The following is an 18,571-nucleotide window of genomic DNA, read 5'->3' as shown; positions in this document are numbered from 1 at the left end:
TACATTATTTAGTCACATTAAACTGAAAAAATGATCCTGCACATGAAAAATTATATTACCTAATTTGATAAGAAAAGGTCATTTTTATAGTTTTCATAATATATACAATGTGTTCAAATAAAAGATTGCTGAGATGATCAGTAGCAATTGAAGATATGATACAATAATACAATAATATTGTATTAGTAAACATGAGTTTTCAATACTCCACTAAGGAGTTTTGAGGTAGTATAAAATGTTGAAAGAAAATATAAACAAAGTGATGTGAACTACACAATAGCTATGCTGCGGAAACAGCCAAGATGCTCTACTACTGATGAGTGGATTAAGAAAATGTGGAATTTATACACAATGAATTTTCATTCAGCCACAAAGAAGAATGAAATTTTGTCATTTGCAGATAAATGGATGGAACTAAACAACAACATCTTTTTTTTTTCATTTTTCTTTTATTATTCATATGTGCATACAAGGCTTGGTTCATTTCTCCCCCCTGCCCCCACCCCCTCCCTTACCACCCACTCCACCCCCTCCCTCTCCCCCCACCAATACCCAGCAGAAACTATTTTGCCCTTAACAACAACATCTTAAGTGAAGTTAGCCAGGTTCAGAAAGCCAAAAGCCACGTTTTCTCCCACATGTGGAATATAGATCTAACACCAATACAGCAATATTATGAAAAACAGGTCACACTAAGGGGAAGTCACATACAAGAGAGGGAGGATACAAAAAGGAAGTTCTGAAGGTGAATGTGGTTGATGTATTTTCTATAGAAGAATGTAGAATTTTTAAACCTGTTGAAATCACCATAAAAAGGAGACTAATATAGAAAGGAGAAAAATAGAGATGAACCAATTCTGGTTTTAATACATCTGCACATTGAAATGTCAAAAAGAAACTCTCCATATAGCTATCTTAAATAAACAAAACTGTCATTTCTTTTTCTTTTACAAAATTGGAGAACAGGAGGGCAGAACAGGTCCTTCAGGAGGGTTAGTACCAGAGGGAGGAGGGAGAATATGGGGAAAGGTAGAGGAGGGTGAATATGGTATAAATATTGTGCACACGTGTATGTAAATGGAAAAATGATACCTGTTGAAACTATTCCAGGAATGGGGGGAGGAGGGATAAAGGAGAGTGATGGAGGGGGTGAATTCAAGTATGTTTGATATATTGTAAGAACTTTTGTAAATGCCACAATGTAACCCCAGCATAACAATAAAAAATTGTTTTAAATAATGGGAACTAAAGTTTTTAGTAATTTCATTTAAACATTTTTATCACTAACATTATTTTATTTGATAAAAACAAGTCTAGGTCCCTTCCATATGCTAAAAGCTATGTGTTAAATGTGTGCAGCTCTAGGTTTCCCATTCTAGTCACACAAAGAATCAGCAGTAGGAAACTGAAAGACATTTTCCCAGCTTTAAGGGCTCGAGGCCGGCTCTCACTCCCGAGTGTCACTTAGCTCAGGCTAGAATCTGCAGGCAGGGGTCAGCAGATATTTGGGTTCTCTACCTCATTGCCACCCCTTAAGGAGGCACATCAGTGTACATCATGAATCTAAGCTGCAGGAGGGGTACCCAGTTCTGCAATTCCTTTTCTTATAGGAGAAGAGTAAGAACAGGGTTTTAAGGAAAGAATAAATAACTTGAGTTTCCATTCTTTTCTTTTCTTTTATTTTTTGGTAGTACTGAGATTTGAACTTAATGTTGTGAGCTTGCTAGGCAGGTACTCTACCACTTGTGCCGTCTTCAACCTTTTTGCTTCATTTTTCTAATAGGTCTCAAATTTTTGCCCAGGCTGGTTTAGACTGAGATTCTCCTATTTATGCCTCCTACATAGCTGGGATGACAGGTGTGAGCCACCATGTCCAACTTACTGGTTGAGATAGGTTCTCACTAACTTTTCACACAGACTGGCCTCAAACCCTGATTCTTCTGATCTCTACCTCTCAACTGCCAGGGTTACAGCTGTGAGCCATTGTCCCAGCCAGACCTTCCATTCTTAAAAGTTTCGTATATTCAGAAAAGCCCTAGAAATGCTAACCACCCAAAAGCAGCAGAAAAAAAAAATATCAACCTAACATCTAAAGATCTCTCTCTTGCAGGCCTCCTTATAACTTTCAAACGTTTTTATTGTTTTTTCTTTTAATCTCTTTAGGTCAGCTCCCTCTAATTCTTTTTTTTTTTCCAAGCCAAACTGTATCCAGCTTTATTAAAGATACTTTTCATAAACAATCATGGTATTTCAGGCAAGACATAGGCAGACAATCTTTAAACAGTATACAACAACTTTCAAACTTCCTTCTTGGATGGACTACCAAAATCAGAAAGCCACTATAAAACCCAATGACATCTTCATTTGAAGCTCTGAACAGGGAAGTTTAGAGTGAGGGTTGACATTTCACATTAAACATGTTTAACAACTTTTCACAAGCTGACCCTGACTTTCAGGAAATGAAATGAAAATGGCAGAATTATCAATCTGAAGATTCAATGATGTCACTGAAAAGTCCAGATTGCCTGACATACTGGCAAAACCAATCTTGGTGAGTCAGGTCCCAACAGGCCTCTGGTTTTAAGGGAGTTAAAGTCTATGCTGATGATGGAGAGGGAGGAGGACATAAAAATGAGTTTTCCCACATCACAGGGCATTTGTGTCAAGGTGACTGGCTTTTGTGTGTCAATGCCATGGAATCCCTCCTCCTGAGGGCCAAAAGGAAGCCTCAAAACTAGCAGGGAAAGATGTTTCTCCCCTACACTGATCCAGCTTTGGAGATATTCAATTAGTGACACACGCTCCTTCTCCCAAAATAGTGCAGTGTTCTGTGTGCTAACAACATAGCTAAAAAAAAAAAAAAAAAAAGTAAAACAAAATTCTGCATTTTTATAAAACTTGATAAAAAATAGTATTTCAAACTGTACAGTCACCAGAAGTACAGTTGTCAAAAAATGCACACACTTCACTTGGCATCTCCAGCACCTTCAGCTTTCTGTGCCTGGTCTGTTTTGGCATCTCCATTTTCTGCAGGGTTATTTCCATCCTTTCCAGTATCAGCTTTTCCCCTTTTCCTTTTGGGTTCCTTCTCTCCCTTCTTTGCAGGGGCCTTTTTAGGCTTGGGCTCTGGCTTTGGAGGAGCAGGTTTAGCAGACAACCTGGCGGATCTTCTCTGTGGCTCGTCCTTCACCTTGGCTTTATCTCCTTTAGCATCGCCTTCAACCTTTCTCTTGGGCATGGTGGGGCCGCGGCGGGAGGAAGAAACGTAGACGCTGAACGCGGGGATGCAGTTGCACGCGGCTTTGGTCGATCCAGGGGTCGTTCTCGCCTCCTCTTCACACTGCTCTCTAATTCTTGTTCAAATATTTTTGTCACACCTTTGCTTATAGGTCCCTGCTTTGTCACTGTTTTTGCAGTCTTTCTTCTCTCTCCACCTGGAATGTCTTCACCCCTTCTTTTGTGACCCTTGATCTTGATCTTCTTAAATCCTTTCCTTAAAACTTTAGATCAAACTAATCACTGTTCCTCTGACTTACATAATATGGACCTTGAAAGAATATCTAACATATAAATATTAGTCAGTTTGTCCTTACACAGTCATTTGAGTGAATCTGTGTGGAAAACAAGGAAGTTGTTTCAAGATGGCAGAAGAAGGAACTTGAAGGATATTTTGATCAGGTAAACAAACAGCTAAGATGTGTGTCCATTCCATACTCAGTCACATTCTATAAAGTCTGGAGGATTCATAATCCAAAATTAATTAATAGAGCAAAGCAGACAAATTCCAAATGCTTCATTTTCCCAGAATTTTATCAGTCTGGGAAGGACTGTCAGAAATGCTGTCAGCAATATGATGCTGTCAGTATTACTTTCTTCCAAAGATGACAGCTCTATAGCTTGCATTCATCTGAAGTGGGTTAATTTGTTCTGTGTGCATTTTGTGAGCATTTATTCTGCTCTCAGCATGGTAGAATCACAGGATGTGAGAGCTGAAAGGGAGCTCAGAAACCATCTCACACCCCCAGCCCCTATTATTTTTCTGTAAAAATCACTGTGGGAGTGTGACGAATAAAATAGTTGTACAGCGTCCTATTTACTGCCATGTAATAAGTGAAAAAACAAGCATGTTGATACTTACACTTGTGCCTGCACCACAGTCCCTGGGCATCTTGAAGGAGTGTGGGAAGCAGTTGGAGTTGAAGGTTTTAAAAATGTCATAAAAGACTCCAAACACTCATCTCCTTAACCCAGCTCATTCTCCTCAGGAAAAACAACATGGGGTGGTGAGGCAGAAGACCTGGCCACACTTGGTCACACTTGGTCATGTGTAGAAACTCATTATAGGATCTATGCCTGAATTTCAGTCTTCGTAGCTATGAAATGAAGAAAATGATACTTGTCTCTATCACATTAAAAGATCAAATGGTTCACATTTTGTAAATTCTAATGTGCTTTACAAATATATTTATTTTATTGTTCCTACTCTTAGAAGCTCTTTGAAGTACATACAGCACTAACTTCATTTTAACAGGTAAATAAAACAGATAAGTTGAGTGTTTTCTAATTCCAGGATAACAGGATAACAGGAAATGAAGATGAAGATGTTCTTCTCCACTGAGCTTGTGCTAAGCACTTGCCTATGAAACTCTGCTACTAAAAAATTATAAACAGCATTTTTCTTAGCCTAAGTTAACATTCTTATAGAGAAGAAATATCTCATAAAAAATGATGAATTTTGTATCTATTAATAATGTTTATTAGTTGTGATGCCTGCAAGTTAAGACATATTTTAAAATTTAGAAAACATCTCTCCTACTGAAAAAATTACAGAATAAAAAATAAAGTTCTCTTTTAAATAATCATTGTTTATGGCTAAGGTATAATAGCATATAATATTTTATTGTTATCATTTACCTAGGTTATTTAACTCTTAGTGAAGTCAAAAAATATATTGTATATTTCAAATTTCTGTTTTTATAGAAACTGTTAGAATAGCTAAAAACATTGCTAAAATATATTTGAATAGAAATGAGCATAATGAAATGATGGGATTTATTATTAAAATATAAAAAGAGAGATGCATAGGTTTGGGTCTTTCCCTCTTACCATACTGACTTTGAAATTATTTGCAAGATTGCAAATGTGTAATGAAAACATGAATATTTCTGAAGTAATTTCCATTCCCTTCTCTAAACAAATCATTTTCCTTCTCCTAATTATACTTCTAGATGAATTTTTATTTTACTTTAATGATAGAGTTAAATTATACCTTCCTGTATACAATGTCCAATTAAAAGTATAAAATGCAAAGAATCAGAATATATTTTAGCCCTTGTAAATTTTAATCAATTGCTCTAATGAAATTAATGTAAGTATTAACAAAGAACAATTCAGATTTACTTTTGAGAACATCTTTTCTTATGTCTTTATGAATTCTAGTTTGGTTTTGACAATACTTTGGAGCTTTTAAGTACATGAAAAAAATGAGTTTAGATTTCTTTTCATTTTAGCCACTATTATTTTGTATTGATTTGTGTGAAAAATAAGAATAAAATTTCCTTTGCTTCTTTATTCTTGGAAATGTAGTTAAACTAACAATTAGAGTTTAAAACCTTACTATTACTAACAGCCATATCTTTTAAAGAACTGAAAATATCTAAGGCAAAAAATTGCAATTAAATTAGAGAAAGAAAACAAAAAAAAAGAGAGAGGTTCAAAATAGAAAATTAAAGGGAAAAAAAGCAATGAACAATTTTTTACAAAGGAAGAAACATGACAAAGAGGAAATACAGTACTTTCATTAACAATTAAAAAAAAAACTATAGCTTTTACTGTCTTTTCTTTTGAGCTAACTGAAAGATTCAGTGATTAACTGTGGTTTTGATTTAGTCTGACTACAACTTTCTATGCCTTTTGTCTGTATCTCAGCTTCCTCTCCTACACCTCACATATATCGGTTTGGTCTCCTCATTCTCTCCCAGAGATCCTGAAAGCTGTGATCATGATGGTTTCAATCTTTACCTCCCTACTTACTACTTATGACACTAGAAATTCTATATTAAAAATAAACCTCCCTTCAACCTTTGGTCTATTCTTAACCATGTGCTACCTATAGATTCTGAGAACTAAAAACTGATTTCAAAATTATGGGTTTGTATCAGACCTACCTGATGGTCACATCGCAGAGTCAATCCTAACCAATGGAGCAATAGACCTTCCCTGATTTTATTCCGCTCAAATGCACAATTGCATAATTCCATAACCAGTTTTTGAAAAATGGCATATTTTGTCAAAAATTCAAGGTTAACTTCTTGGGGGTTAGGAGGTAATGGGAAAGAATGATGTGGCTACAAACTAGTTGTTTCTTTAAACTAATTGTTGTTATTTTCCTCCTCTAGGTTTAGCTTTCTATTCTGCAAACTAAATATAATTATTATCATCTACATCTTACGGAAATGGCTAAAGAAGGGCAATGAGAAAACACATAGATAAAGGCAGCGGTGAGGGTAGTCAGGACACTGCCACATGATGTGCAGAACAATTTTTGTCTTGCCACCTTTTAATTCCATACAAATCCAAGTGCTCTCATTGTATCTCTGATCCTGGAACCAAAAGTAAATGACACATCTGATTCCTCCCTAAATGCAGAAAAAGTGCAAAATTAGGAGTCTTCTTTTAACTCATCCTGCCTTTAGGTTGCTACTCAGGTATAGGGATCAAGTTTTAGCTACAAGGTCTAAGTAATTATCCCATCCATTTCTTGGAACCAATACAAAGTAGCAAAGAAATGGGGATATTCTGCTGCTGTGCCCTGTAGGTAATGAATTTGCATAGAAGACAAAGAGTTTCTCTGTTGGATTAGGGGCCCCATCCTATGCAATTCTGTGCTTGCCTTCACCATACTGCAGTAACACTGGAGCTGTTGCAATTACCTCTTCATAGAGGTCCTACACTGTGGAAGCCCAGAGAGCAAGGTATAAACACCCTGAAACAAAATCCAAAATCAGATGATCACTACAGCTTAGCTCCTGGCTTTTCTAATGAGATGAAGGGTTTGCCAATTTACCTTTTTCTGCAGTGTCCCTTGTATAGTCCTCCATTTCTCTCCCTAAGTCTATTGCTACAAAACCTCAAGAAAGATGTAGCTTTGTTGAGAGAAAGCATTGTAACTTTCTTACTTTAACACTGCCCATAGGTGAGAAGAATGTGTCTTTTTTTCCAGTACATCCCAATTCTCCAGAAGTGTTACTGTAGTTGAGATTATGTATGAAGTTTTTAATTGCATGAATTTCTAAAGAAGAATTTTGTTGAAGAGTTTCATCATTGGAATAAATTTTATTTTGATCTTTATGGTCAACTTTTAAACAATATTTTAAGTATTTTTGCTTGTATGGCAGTTTTGCAACTATCAGTTACCTACAGTCTAAAAAAAAAAACAGAAAGTTGCAATCCTGGGGATGTGAAAAGGGATTAAATTTTTATAATTAGGAAACAGATTATAGCTTTCCCATTGGCATATATCAAAACTCTCATTTTCTTGTCATTTTGCCAAGCCAACAAAATGTCATTATGCCTCCGTATTGTCACCAAGCTAAAGCTTATGCTGTTACCTACATCACCAAGGAGAATTCAACTGCTGCAGTTGATGAAGTATGCCATTCCTTGCTCTTTTATGTTGCATGCTTATAGTGATATATTTCACTGGGGTAAAAAGGTTGTGTTTGCCAAAAAAGCCCTCAAGCAATGACAATGAAAAGGTTTGGGGAGATGAATAAAAACACTAAGAGCATTCAGTCACTTAGAGAACTCATGGGTATAGTCTTTTGAATGAAATGTCAATCCAAAAGATAGGGTTGAAGAAGCACATTCATGCTTATGATAGAATAAATAATAGATATGAAAGTTTGGTGACAAAATATGAATCAGTACTAAGATACCCAGAGTTCTATGAAAGTTGTTGGTATGTTAAAAAAAAATTAAGTCCACACTGCAACATTTCTCTAGTGAAGTAAAGAAAAATGCCTGGTGTTTAAAAACATTTGTTTTTGTTGTAACCATCATATTCAACCATGAAGGGCAACTCGAACTAGTTCAAACTTGGAGATAAGTCCTAGAAAGACAGGGTAGCTGTCAAATTGTCTTTATTTTTTAAGAAAGCAAGCCAGAAAATAAGTAAAAATTCACTCTGGCAAAAAAAGAAGATGGAGAAGGGTGGTAAAAAAGGAATGCAAAAGCTTCATCATATGCCTTTGCACCCATAAGTGTACTATTTCCTTCATGCCTTTACCTAAGTTCCATACAAAATATTTAAAGCCTCCAATCAACATGCCCATCTAGTTTGCACAGCCTTTGTTGTCTTTTTTTCCTCCTTGAGACATTCAACTGTGCACAGCAGGCACCAGGTCACATTTCCTTTCAGACTAGCAAAACCTGACTATGCTATTAAACTTTTCTGAATTGTATCAAAATGTCCCAGTACTTGACATCTCCCTCATTTATACAGATTTCAATATGAGAGCTACCTTCACCTTTGGTTGTAATTGCTAATGAAAGCGAAAGTGCTAGTAAGAATAAAACAATGCCTTTAAAAATATTGTCTCCCTGCATTTAAGGTATACATGTATTTATTTAATGGCAGAAGAAAAAACCCAATTTCTTGTGTCTAATTCATAGGAATCCTTATATGGGTCTATGTGTCTTGAGTACATATGAAATCTACTGTCAAGGGTTAGTTTGGACACCTTAGCATGCAAAAGATCCAGGAACAATAATAGGAATTAACACAGTTATGAGTGCTAAACACCTCCATTTTCTTGGATTATACTCTGTAAACTCATCTACCTGAATGATATTGTATACTTTCTATAAATCAATTATTAACTATCCTCAATTTCTACCAATCCGTTCCCCACAGGTTTAGGCATTTTTTTCACACAATTGGACTTCCTATACTTTATAATTTTGTCTTAATGAATGGCAAGGGTTGTCTATTACAAGGGAATAGTCTACTGACAATTGAGGGTTTTTTGTTCCCTTGCACAGTCCTCACGCTCCTTCCCTTTAATTCTCTAGCAAATGTTTTCTGATTAACAGAAATTATTTTATCTGTAGTAGGGCTGTTTTCAAGCAATTATTATTTGTAATAAGTTGGAGCCTCTCAGTCTGTATTATTTGTAATAAGGTGGAGCATAGATAAGAGAAATATATTTTACTAAGTCGGGGTGGGGCTCTGTGCCTCAATTTCAGATATAAAACCACTGGTCAGAGAAAGGAGATTGAGTCTTCTGCACATTTACAGAAGACAATATTTGGGAGCACACAGTTTCCCTCTCTGACTTCCAGAATTGGCACGTTCTCAAATATCCCAAAAAATGGTGCTCAGGGTTACATAAATATTTTTACTAATTCCAAGAGTCAGCATGGCCGATAGAAAAATACAAATCAAAGGACACAGACCTAAGTTTTATTTTTGGGCCAATCTATATCAATTTTGTGACATTAACAACTTGTTAACCTCTCCAAGAACCTGATTTTCTCATTCAAAAAAAATGGGAGTTCTAATATATACCTTGTAAAGTAGTTGTGAAAACAATATCACACAAGTGAAGTACATAACACAGCTATGAGCCCATAGAGATGTTCAAAATACATTTCATTCCTTATTCCCACCTAATGATTTTATGTGATTCTGACATTTTTTATGCTTCATTATTTTATAACACAAGAATATTAGAGAACTTCCTCAGTACTTCACTGATTGTGTTACATTAGATGAATTTTGTTGATAACATTTTGGAATTCTTTTTATATATGTACAAATCTTGAAGTTTCCTGCTCTTCTAATGTTTGTTAACATTAGATCATAGCTTTAAACTACTTAAAAAGGAGAATTTGTGGTCAGTAGAGGCTAGTTCATGGTGAGACAGAGACAGAAGCTGTTTAGGGCCCAAAATTTAATAGAAGACCCCACCCAAAATGGGCAACTTAAGGCCTAATTCGTCCATACTGAGGGACAGCCCTGATAATAAACATTAGAAATGACAGTTTCCATGGAATTGGAAGCAGAAGACTAAGCAATCTGCTGAATGCTTGGTTTTCTGCTCCACAACATGAAGTGTCTAAAGCATGGTAAGCAGGTTTGTGGGGAAGTGCTTTCTCAGTTTTATAAAGTGGTGTGAGAATTGGCCTTGTGTTAACCTACTGAGCATGTCCAAAGTCTCTCTCCCTTAAAACAATTCCATAGAATTTGGTGTTTGCTATCCCAATCCATAGATTTTGGGAATTAGTGTCAAGCTGAGTGATTTAGATGCTAATGGAGAAAATTCAAGATTCAGCTGTTGAAGTATTTGCTTAAAACCCAGCTGTTGCTAAATGGAACTGAGTTTTCTCAGAATGTCTCTGAGATGAGCACTACACACATACTCTCACCAAGGCTTCTCCTGTGCTTCTTCCTGCCTCCCTGGCCCTCTTCATTCTCTCTCCTTTCCTGAAAGCATGAAGAAAAATCATTGACTGCATATTTGTAACTAGGCAATAAAGTTCACCTCAACCTCCACTTCAGCAAAGATGCTAGCGTCTCAGTTATCATTTCAATTTTAATCATTCTTTTTGTTTGATATAGAGGCAACATGAATAAGATAAGAATTTGTTTGGCCTAAGAGAGAGAGATGTCTTTCCCCTACTCTCCAGGGAAATAGAGATAGGAAGTACTCAGAAAGAGAATACCTGCTTGATGCTCCTAGACAGACCAGCTCATATAGAGAGTCTTACAGATTCCAGGGTGTAATGAAGAGGTTCCGGATTAATCACCATGATCTCTATTTCCTTTCTAGTCACAACTTCTGTGCTCCTCCCTTTGAGTGAAGGTAGGAACTGTGATTTGCTTCTAACCAAATATGACAAAGGTGATATGATGCCAGTTTGATAACAGATTGAACAATAAAATTGAAACCCATCTTGCTAGAATATTCTTTTCCTTATCAGCATTAAGTGGCCTCCCAGTCACTGAGCAGTGTGGAAAGTGGATCTAGAGGTGTAACCTTTAGAAAACAGACTAAGGAAATAAAATTTTAAAAGGCAAAGGAATCAGAAATTCCAGAATGAATTTGAAGGAAAACATTTTAGACTAAGGAAATAATTTAAAAAGGCAAAGGAATCAGAAATTCCAGAATGAATTCAAGCAAGAGCAGTAAGCACTCTGATGAGGTAGAATATGATTACCTCAAGGTAATAATTTGATGTAAAGGAGACTTAGTTCAGAAAGGGAGAAGCAGAAGGGATGGCAGGATCCATGGCCAAAGGCTCAAGGTCAAGGCTTACATCAGGATCTGGCAGACCCTGGCAAAATAGGAGAGAACTGATTTCAACACTGTAATCACATCATTTTCCCCCAGTTTTCACTTCACAGAGTCAGGACTGAATACCATGAAGTAAGGAGAAGCTTGGGATGATGATTTTCTAACTATCCAATAATGAGTCATGTTGCAATAATGTGTGTAGATTATTATACATCCCCATCAAGTTCCTTAATATCTTCATTAGATCTAGAGCATCCTAAAAAGACTCCAATCATTGGTCATCATCTCTCTGATCTGCCCTCAATATTGAGGGACTAAAGAGACACCTCTGCGTAAGTAATTCCAGGTGAACTCACATCATTGTAATGTGGAAGGAGTTCTTTGTGTGGAGTGAAATCACATAAGCATGTGTTATGGTTAATTAATTGGATGACAATCGATTCCACAAGTATTTTCTGACTTTATTGCTTTCCTGGCTTTTTGCATTCATCCTATCAACATACTGTCCCTGTCTGTAGCTTATCCTTTTACTAACAACCTAACACTAATTGAACAAAAGATTTTTTAAACTTTTTCTCCTCTCTTTTTAATTGTTTTGCTTTGTTTGATATTTGTTACATCTCTTGGGGTAACATTTTCTCAGAATTCTGTTGGTATATTTTTCCTCTACCTTCCAGAAGAAATCACCAAATGCACAGAAAGGCACATTTTGTATTTTGTTTCAGAAATAATACCAACTTGTTTTGTTTTTATACTTTCTTCTTTCTTCAAGATAGGAAATTACCTATATTGGAAAACTACTTGGTACCAACCACTCTACTAGGCATACAATGCTATGTGGATTTCATTCCCATCTTGCTCTTCACACACACATAAGAAATTCTCATAAAAAAGCATCGTGGTACTCTATTTTCATTTAAGTTGGTAGTTTGGAGTGATTGTAAAATTTGTACAACATCACATAGGCAAAATGTATTAGAGCCAGAATTCAAATTCTGACAATGCTTATTCTTAGAATAAAATGGAATCATATGAGTCATTAACATATTAGTGTGAATGGATTATTGTTATCTCTTCCAAGGGTATTTACATTTTATGAGACGGATCTCCAAGAAAAGACTCTTAAGAGGAGTTTTCAGGCACTTTAAATGGCTACAGGAGTAGCTTTTCGATAAAGATATTCTGTTAGTTAGACTTTACATTGTCATGACCAAATACCTGGAAGAAATATTTAGAAGATCAAAGATTTGGGGGAATCATGGTTTCAGAAATTTAGGCAGGGACATGGCAGAGCAGCACAACTCACATCATATGGCCAGAAAACAGAGAGAGAGAGAGAATGTCTGTTCTACTAGTTGACTTTCTCCTTTTATCCTTTTTATCTGAACAGGACTTCCAGTCTATAGCCCATACCAGACTAAAATCAGCCAGCAACACCTATACCATAACCTGAATGTTGGGCTGCCTTGAACTCTTCTCCATCAAACTGGTTAGCCCTTAACCTCTAAATTTAGCCTCCCATAAAATTTCAGGACATACAAAATGTAGACAAGTTCTTTGCCAGAATGTAACATGAATGGCTTCTAGTCCAACTCCCAATAGAGTCCTTGCTCCCAACTGAAACTTCATGCAAAATGTCCTTTACTCTGCACAATCTATCAGCATCCTGGTCTTCTCAGCTCTTACAGAATTGCCCATTAAGCTCTGTTTACATCATTCTGGGTTTTCTCTAGTCTGCTCTTCCATTTTTTTGGTACCAATTTGCTATATTAGACAAACAGACTTGTCAACATTGTGACCAAGTATATGACAAAAAAAATTTAAAGAATGGAAGATTTATCTTGGCTCCTGGTTTCAGAGGATTCAGATGATGGCAGGAGAACATGGCAGAACAGTTCACATCATGGCAACCAGGAATCAGAAAGAGAGAATGCCTGTGCTAGCTGGCTTTCTCCCTTTTCCTCTCTATTCTGTTTAGGCCCCCAGCCTATGAGGTGGTGCTACCCACATTCAGAGAAGGTCTTCATCCTAGTTACTCTGCTCTGGAAATACTGTCACAGACACACAGTAAAAAGTGTTCTTTACTAATCTCCTAAGCACTTCTCAATCTGAATCCAAGTGACAATCAACACTGACAAATTTTTTGGAATATTTGGAATTTAATAGGTAGATCTCTCAGTCTTCTCTGTACAACTATTTTCATTGTTTCTTCTGTAAAAGTTATCGACACTGAACAGTTTTCACCTGCTGATTTCTATTAGACAAGGACTTTCCTGTGGATCTTACATCCTCATTGAAACCCTGAACATTGTCACACCCTAACTATTTGCCACAGTGTCAACTGCTTTCTTAGGCTATGTACTACCATGAGGACAATATCACCTCGAGTTATTACCATTATTACTCACCCCTTATCAGCCATTTCCTGTATTGGTTTAGACATAAATGAATTTTAAATGGGTTTTCAGTTGTTAAAGCCATTTTTATACAATTCCTTTGCCTTTCATCTTATGTTTCCATTCATTATCGCATCCATAGAAATATTATACCTCTCTTTTTCACAAAACTGGATCTAGTAACTCATAGCAACATAAGGTTTCTTAAGACTTCTTGACTATGACACTTCTAAGCCCTCGACTTTTCAATGATGTTGGTCCAGTAATAGAATGTGAGTGTCATGAGCTGCCACTATCAGCAGCCATGGTCCCTTCCCCTTCAACACACATGGCACATGACTTAAGAGTGTCTACATGATAGAAAAACTGGTGTGTTTTCCCAGAATGTTAAGAAATGCAACACCAAGACTGTGATTAATTACTTTAGCATGAAAGGATCTCTCATTCACTGTAGAGACTTCATTTTTTAGCAGCAGAACTGTAGCTAGAAGTTTTCTTAAAGGTGATGGACAATCAGAGAAACTCAAGATAATCCTATCAATTTAAGGTCTTTAAAGAAGATACATTTACTGACAAGCTCTGAAAATTCTTAAGTTTTTCTTTTAAACTTTAGGACTTCGGTGACACACCATGAAAAATATGGATGCTTCACAGTGTATTTAGGTAACAGTAACTATTTACAATCAACTAGAAAACAGATTGTTCTGATCGTTGATTCCAACACAATAATAGTAGAATAATGAATAGTACATGGAAGTTTCTTAATAAACAGATGGTGAATTAGGCCAGGTGCAGTGGCTCAAGCCTGTAATCCTAGATACTCAGGAGGAAGGATCAGGAGCATTACCATTTTAGCCCAGCCTAAGCAAAAGTTTGGTTGTTCTCAGCTCAACCAATAGCTGGGCATGGTGGTGCACAGCTGCCATTCTAGCCACAAGTAGGAGGATCATGGTCCAGGCTGGTCCAAATATAAATGAGACCCCATCTCAAAACTAACCAATGCAAAAAGGTCTGGTGGAGTGGCTCAAGCAGTAGCATGCCTACCTGACAAGCATGAGGCCCTGAGTTCAATCTCATCACCAAAATAAATAAAGAAATAATTAATTATATAAATAATTTAACGAATGGCAAATTCATTAATTAATATTCTCTTAATGTTTCTTGAATATAAAATTTTAAATGCAAGTATCAAATCAAATCAAATATCTACTGAAAATGGGGTCACAGTTTAAAAGCAGAATAAGCAATGGAATTGAAGTAAAGTTGAGATTCATAAAACGTTCTCAGAGACTCCAAATTTTAAAGAGCATTCATTATTATGAAACAGACAAGGTCAGTCTCCACCGATTAACTGGTAACTGTTAAATAAATTTATAGGCTATATTTTCTAGGAGAAATAAAAAAGATAATGATGAAAAAGAGAGTTTGACAAATGTTTTTTCTAAAAATCTGTCCTCTGGTCTTTCTGTTATTTTTAAATAAATATTATTTAGCATAAAATATAAGAAGGCAAAAATTTACAGTTGTATCCTTCTGAGAATTATCACATAAAAACCATGCAAACATCAGCATCATCTAAATAAGAATTAGAATATTACCAACACCCTAGAATCCCCCATCTGTCACTAATCACGTTTCTTAAAAGCAACCATTGTTCCTCACCATGGAGTAGTTTTGTTTCCTATCATCTTTATAGAAAGAACTTACACCTTTTATTCTGACTTATTTTTCCAATACTTTGCAATATTTATTCACATTGCTGTGCCAGACAAACAGTTCATTGCTTTTGTTGTGTTTGTTCTGTAGTATTCAAATGCATTAATATTCTGCAATATAGTTTTACTCTGCACTGAAAGGATGAGTTTAGTTTCTGTTATTTTGGTTCAGGCTATTACAAACAGTCTTAACATACATTTTGTTATACAAATGTGTGAAGGGTATGTGTGGGAAGTACACTCAAATAGTGGAAATGCCATGGGGCAAGTGATCTATCTGTTTACCTTCCTACCTGTATATGTTCAAATTTAGTAGATAATAACAATTTTTCAAACTTTTTCTAGCAACTGGAACTTTACACTGTAGGGGATCAGTCTTTTTAATTTTTACCTACCTACCTTCTACGCATACCAGCACTGGTTCAATCTGAGGTTTTGATTTCCTAATGACTACTTTTGCCAAATAACTATATATGCTCTTAGCAATTTGGATATTTGTATGTGTATGAAATGCCTTTTCAACTTTCTCACCATTTTTTATTGAAAATTTCTCTTTCATGATGTATGATTATATCTAACACATACAAACCTGTTGCTAATTCTGTTCACCAAATATATTTTCCAGTTTGTGACTTACATGAATTTTCTCATAATTATGATCCTTGATAAACTAAAGACTCTAATCTCAGTGCAGTAGAATCTATTGATCTTTTCCATTAACAAAAGTAAGATTTACCATTTTACTTTTAGCATCTTGGTGTTTGTGTATGGTATATCTCATAAGCACATTCCTATTCTTTTGCACCAAATCTTATTATCATTTAAATGAAATATTTGCAATTTATACTTAATCCAATTACAAATATATGTACATACATATATACTAATATATATGTATATATACTAGTATCTATACTAATATATACTTATATACATAATATGTATAGCTATATATATTATATATTTCTTTAATCTTTTTATTTATTTCCATTTTGCTCAATAAATTCTTTTTTATTTATATTTGCTTCATTGTGAATTTTGTTAAATTACTTGTTTTTGCTTCAAATATCTCATTAGTTACATATTGAATTTAATCTGATTTATTGATCTCTAATGCAAAATATTATTACTACCACTCTATATTACTCAAGGAACTTAACTTGAGTAATGTGTCCTTACAGTCAAGAATTTGTATCTCAATACATTTTAGGTCTCATGGAATTTATTATTATTATTTCATACAATCATTATGCTTCTAAAATCTACTTACTTATTTACCATTTTGATTATTCTTTATTTCTCACAAATCTCTGACTGTTCACCTGAGACTCCTTTCCTTCTGTCTGTTCCTGTCTCCTTTTATCTTTTGTGATATAGGTCTGCCATTTATAAAATCTATTTTTGCTTGCTTGAAAATATCTTTATTCTAACCTGCAGTTTTGAAAATCAATTCTTCTTAGTACATACTATTTCTTTAGAAGTTCTTATCTTACCATTTTAAAAAATATTTTGTTTTCCTTTGACTTCCATCATTTTAGTTGAGAAGTCAGCCTGTCTTATGGTTAGTTCTTTGAATCTAAAGTATCTTTTTATCTCTGATCACATTGAAGATAGCCAATTACATTGCAGCAGTCTTACTATAATTATATCTAGAATTATTGTTGGTGTTTTGAATGTTGTGTTGGGATTTCTTGTAATTATCTCTTCAAACATTGTGTCAGCTTTATTGTCTTTTACTTTTTTGCCATATGCTAGATATTTTCACCATATTCCAAATGTCATTTTCTTCTTTTTTCTACCTGTTTATGCTATTCTTTTGGTTTTTTCTAGTCATGTGTTCAACATTTATAATTCTGACAAATCTCTGTTTCACTAATCAATTCACCAATGTTTCTCATACATATTAATTTTATTTACTAGATTTTTCAGTTTTATATTACTCAGTTTGTTGTAGATTGAATGTTTATGTCCACATAAAACTTATTGAAACTTAATCCCCAATGTGGTGACATTTGAATGTGAGACTTTTGGAAAATGATTAAATCATGAGGATGGAGATGTCATTAATGGGATGAGTGTCCTTATAAATAAGATACCACATAGCTTCCTTATCCTTTCTACCAGTGAAAAGATGGCTGTCTATGAACTTGTAAGTGGGATCCCACCAGACATCAAATCATCTGCATCTTGATCTTGACCATGCAGCCTCCAGAACTAGGTGAAATAAATTTCTGTTGCTTTTATGCCACTGGGTGTAAAATATTCTATTTTATTAGTGTAAATCAACTAAGATACTGTTCTTGATTTTTATTTTTGTATTGCCTCCTTACTTCCAGTAGTGAAGGTCAGATCAGGGTCTCATGGATGCTAGTCAAACACTGTACCACTGAGCTACATCCCCAAAGCAATTCGTTTTTATTTTTAAAAAATATTTTCTACTATTTGATGAAATTCAGTCTTGTCTTTAGCTACTTGAGAATAATCATGTAGCATCTTAAAGTTGTTATAAAATAACTCTGTTCCCTGGCTTTTCAGCAAGTCATTTTACACTGTCTTTCAAAAAGAAACTTTCCAGTTTAGATCTAATTTGCTCATCAATTGTGTGCCTGATTTTTTTACTAAATGTTATAAGTTGTAAATGAAAAATTAGAGATAAATGGAAGCTGTCTACAAATTTTTTTCTTATTTATTTTTCTTATTTTTTATTTTCTCTTAAATGTAGCTAGGCTAAGGAAAATCATCTCAACAGAGCAAATGTTAAAATTCAAAACATGGTTCCAGTCCTTAAGAGGGATGTCCTATTGCTATGTTAACTCCACCTAAATAGGCTCTCAACTTAAATTTTATTTCTCTATTCCTATAAGTCTATAGGAAACTCAGCCTCTTAACAATCAGTAGTCAGATAAAAGAAAAGAGCTGGAAAAAGTGCTGGTTTCCCTTTCTGGGCATCTTTCCTCTTTTAGATATTATTCAAACACATTTACACTCTCATTGTGGGTATATGAGTCCCTCAAATGCTCATTTCTTAGTTGTTCTCAGTATATTTGCTCCAAAAATTCCTATTCCACCATTGCTATAAGCAGAGTTACCTGTTTCCTTTTGTTTAAAATAAATGAGAAGTTTAGGTTAAAAAAAAAATCTCTTTTCATTGTATCATTGTGGA

General features: G+C 35.0%; 1 pseudogene; it reads right to left on the bottom strand.

Annotated features, from left to right (window-relative positions):
* Positions 1 to 2,517: 2,517 nt before the first annotated feature.
* On the bottom strand, positions 2,518 to 3,340 carry LOC109703293 (non-histone chromosomal protein HMG-17 pseudogene; annotated as a pseudogene).
* Between the last annotated feature and the right edge of the window lie 15,231 nt (positions 3,341 to 18,571).

The sequence above is a fragment of the Castor canadensis genome, chromosome 12 (genome assembly GCF_047511655.1).
Source record: "Castor canadensis chromosome 12, mCasCan1.hap1v2, whole genome shotgun sequence".
NCBI lineage: Eukaryota > Metazoa > Chordata > Mammalia > Rodentia > Castoridae > Castor > Castor canadensis.
Note: the sequence above shows the minus strand (reverse complement) of the source record. Positions and strands in the feature narration are given on the sequence as shown.